This window comes from Echinops telfairi, unplaced genomic scaffold (assembly GCF_000313985.2).
Source record: "Echinops telfairi isolate 266 unplaced genomic scaffold, ASM31398v2 ScPeMD7_44;HRSCAF=162, whole genome shotgun sequence".
NCBI classification, from domain to species: domain Eukaryota; kingdom Metazoa; phylum Chordata; class Mammalia; order Afrosoricida; family Tenrecidae; genus Echinops; species Echinops telfairi.
Genome location: NW_022103942.1, coordinates 656,083 through 660,954, shown reverse-complemented (window position 1 = coordinate 660,954; position 4,872 = coordinate 656,083).

Genomic DNA, 4,872 nt, shown 5'->3' with positions numbered 1-4,872 from the left:
AGAGTAAGAAAGAATTGACCAAGAGCAATATTTAAAAAGCCAGAGAAGACATTTCTGTTGTGGAACAAGTGAGAGATATTTAAGCCTAGAGCAAATTCAGTTGGGTCAAGAGGGAGGTCAACTGATTGAGTATCATATTATACCATGGTGTGATCCACCATAACCAAGTTTGCAACAATCTCTGGTTGATAGTAAAGCTTTCCATGTCCCTACCCTGTGGCCAGAGGGAATGGGCCACAGGCTTAATCTGATAAAATGGTCTGCAAATGGATTTTGGGCTGCCACTCTCTTCCTTAGCCTTTAACCTTGGGTGTTCACGATTTAAGCTCTGATACTTTTCCCTTCATCATAATTGGATTTTGTTATTGTCCTCTTCGGATCACACAGGCTGGTGTGTTTCTTCTGTGTGGAATTAGTTGATGCTTCACTTAGATGGCTGCTTGTTTGAAAACAAACCAGACACGATTCCCTTTGACAGCCAGGCACCATTGCTTTCTTCACCACCCTTTGTTGTAGCACCCTTATCTTCAAAGGTCCCTTCATGAAGGCAAGTACTGAGCAGGACCATGTTATAAGAATTAACTATTCTTGGCTCGGGGCTAGAATTAAGTAGGAGCCCAGAATTTATCTGCTTGTCCAAGGGTTATGAAGGACTCTGTTTTACTTTAGCAGTCATATTATCATTTTAATACAAAACAAAAACAAACAACAAAAGAAGAAAAACATTGTTACTCATCCCCCTGGGATATAAGGCAATTGCATTGATAACATTAATAATTTATTCAACGGCATAGCATTTAAGGTACTGTTGATATGCAAGTATAGTCTGGCTGCAAACTGCAATCCATGAGTTGCTTCTTTGTAGAGATTGAATTCTTAAATTATTGAGCTCTGTTTACATTGAGCATGGGGGTGGGTGCTATGGGAAAATTGCTTGTAGCATACCTTTCAAGGACAGATCCTTTCCTATTAGATTAATACCTGTTGTATTAATGCAAGCAGAGCATTGATATAGTAAATATATGGTGATTCTTGGTCTCCTTTCATTGGATACCCACTAAGCCAGAGATCCCACCCAAAGTTCAATGACCATCATTTCTCTAGTCTTGAGGTGGCCATCATTTGCTTCCTATGCCATCAGGGAATTCCAGTCCTAAGTCCAAGGGCTACAGGTAGTTTTGAGGTTCCACTACAGACGCGTTGATGAAATTGTTCAATAATGATAACATGGTACCATTCAAGTCTTCTGTTTTCATTACAAAGGAGGCTATGGTTCATGGAGGCAATTAGCCACAGATTCTATTTCCTTTTCCTATTCCCAGTTCTCCTTCTTAATCTGTTGTTCCAGGTGAATAGAAGCCAACTATTGTGCTTTCAATGGCTTCTTGCTAGCTGTAAAAACCCCACACACATCAAGCTAGGAAGTAACAAAAGCACTAAACATGTTTTTTTTAGGTGAATTAACTAGGATGTTTCATGAAACCATGACCCTAAACCTCCAAACCAAAGACCCAACCCCCATGAACAGTTTCAATAACTTCTCCTTTTCACCACTGTTTTACACATGTCTATCACAACTTTTGGTAATTCCATTTTTACAGGTATACAACATATTGGCAGCATTTATGATAATCATTGGGGAACCCTATCCTTAATCATTGAAAAGTTTCCATCAGCATAAACTAAAATTCAGTATTCCAAACAATAATCCCCTTTCCTCCTTCCTTCAACCCAAGTAAGCACCAATTAACTGTGCTTTCTGTACATTTGCCTTTTCTTGTCTTTTTAAATATACAAAGCCATAAAATATTTGTCATTTTGTGATTGTCTTATTTAGCTCAATATAATGTTTTCAGGCTCCATCCATATTATCAAGGCTCCATATGCATAGAGAGAATGGTGGCTGAGATGCAGCTTTGTAATGCAGCCACCACTGTGACCTCTGGATGTGCTCTTATCAACATTAGTTTCATCAGTGCATTGTCTAGAAGTAGGTGATGGAAGGCTTCATCAGTGAGGTTTTCATGCTGACCTTGAAAATTCAGCCAGTGCTTTCAGCCCCAAATGGGAATCTTAATTTTGTGTCCAAGACATGTTTCCAGTTTGTCAGTGAGGTTGGTAGAACCTTGAGAAAAGATACCCTTTGCCTGAATGTCAGTATGCCAGTGGGTATGGATCCCTACCTATTTCCACTCTCCCTTCCCTTCAGATAATATTGCAGTGGACATTTAGCATTCATTTTGGTTGATGGTTGAGCAAACAGGCTTTGCAGAAAGTGCCTTAAATACTCCAGCACTACGACAATGTTAATTATATTATTTGTCTTCATAACAATTTAATGTATTGGATTTTGCCCGTGACTCTCCAGCCCAAGTGGTATTATAACCATTCCGTAATAATAAATCAGTGTTATACATTATTGAGCCTCTGAAACGTGCTTAACAATGTAAACCTCGTGGGTTAAAAGTTTTAACATATGTTAGACGTTCTCATGTAGGTTTGCAATCTTTGATTCCTCCTCCTCCTCTATTGGATGGACTTTACTGGCTATTGACCACCAGACTCCTGGCTACAAATATCTTTCTTGTAGTCCCATATCTCTATACAATTACTTTGGTGATACAATGAATTTATACATTATAATTTTCTTTTTCAAAAGACTTCATTTCTCTTACTGGCTGAGTAGTATTCCATTGTACCCATAAGTAATTCTATGTTTTGTTTATTCTTTAATAAGTCCATGGACATTTATTTAGGTTGTGTCCATCTTTTGAATATTGTAAATAGTGCTGAATTGACATAACTGTACCGGACTCTGTTTTAGTCTCTGCTTTCAAGCCTTTGTGGATATGGCTAGAGGTGGAATTGCAGGGTCACATATCAATTGCTGTGGGGATGGGGAAAGTTCTACATTAGTTTTTTGAACAACCACTGCACCATTTTCCACAACCAGGGTACCATTTTGCATTCCCATCAGGGTTCTAATGTCCCCATGTCCTTACCAACATTTGTTCTTTTCTATTGTTTGTAATTTGTTCTGTTAGCTTAGCCATCCTAGTGGGAGTAGAATAGTATCTCAATGTGGTTTTGATTTGCACCTCCCTAGTAACGAATGATATTGAACATCTTTTCATGTGTTTGGTGGCCATTTGAATGTTCTCTTTGGTGAAATGTCTATTCGAGTCCTTTGCCCATTTTATGATCAGAATATTTATCTTGTTTTAGGTTGAAATGATTAGATTTCTTCCTCCCCTATCTTCCTTTTCTTTCTCCCCTACAGTCTTTAAAGTCTGCTTATTTTGGGGTGAAAACCACTTTTCTTATTGTTTTTTTTATCTTTTTAATAGTGGTCTCATGCAATATTTATTAAGACTAACTTTAGTTAGCATAATGTCTTCTAAATTTGCACATGATATGAGATGTTTGAAAGTTTCATTTTTGTTTTTAGAGATGCATAATATTCTATTATATGTATTTATGCACAAATTTTTATTTATTCATTCTTCTACAGAGGGGAATTTTAGTTGTCCAAATCTTTTTCTTATTCTGGGTAGTACTGTGATAAACATGACTTTGCTCTGTTCATATTTTGTTCTTTTTGTTCATAATTTGTTCTTTATTTCTTTAGAGTGTATACTGAATAGAGAAGATTTCAAGGTCATATAGTATTTAGAGTTACATTTGTTTAAGAAATTACCCTACTGTTTTCCATAGGGAGTGTCCAATTTTACAATCCCACCAACAGTGCTGTAGTGTTCCAATCTTTCCACATCCATTCCAGCATGTGTTATTTTCTGTTGTTTGTTATATTTTAACTGTTGTTGTCAGAGTCAGCTTAAGATGGTATCTCTGCCTCCCCACCCCCAGCTCCATTCCTACCGCCTGTTTCCACCCTGGGATCCCTGGGTGAAGGGTGGATAGCTAGGTGTGCTACAGAATCCAGACACCTCTCCACTATTTACCATGTGACACTCCTTCCCTGGGAGCAGGGAACCGGAATGCTGCCAAACTAAGGGCCCTTTGTTATAAGCACAACAACCTAGGTCTGCTCTGATCTCCCTATATTATATAGTGTGTCAATATGTGACTCTGATACATTACTAGATATACTCTCCACCTACCCCCCTTACCAGTATACCTCAAGAACCTGCTCCTCCTTTCTCACTAAGACACACTTAACATAAACTAACAGGTACTAGTAAAGTAGCAGGATACAGGAGTCACAAGGCCCATACCTGAACCCATACCCCCCCAAAAAATGAAATCAAGGTGTATCAGAGACGTAAATGTAAAACCTAAAGCTATTGAGATTATCCATGAGAAAATTGGGGCAAATCTAAGTGCCCTTGTGCGGGGCATACAGTGGCCACCAGACATAACAAAGGAAGCATACACCATGGAAGACAAAATAGATGAATGTGATCAATTGAAAAAAAAATTTTAAATGATGATAATAAGGAAGAAATGGGTACCAGGTGCATGGGGTGCTAACCCACTCAAGGGGAGGGTATTGTTTATATCTCCACAGGGAAAGAGAGACCAGACTTCAACTCAGTGTCCCAAGGTGTGAATGCAACATGCCGGCGTGGAGTAGGGAACCAGTGGAGAGGTCTAAGTGGACGCCTGCCCCTCCCGCCTAAGAATTTATTTCAAAGGACAGCATTGAATCTGCAGCTCCAGGAGAAGGACATATCTGATCGGAGAACACGGGAGCAGATGAAGGGGGAGCAGGCGAGATTGGAGCACATCCTGCCCCACAAGCCTTGAGGACGATGACCCCAATTAGAGAAGCCAGTCCACATAGAGGACCACATGGCCAGCCCCACTTTGAGTCATGACGCCCCACACTGACCCATGGCCCTGCGGGGGACA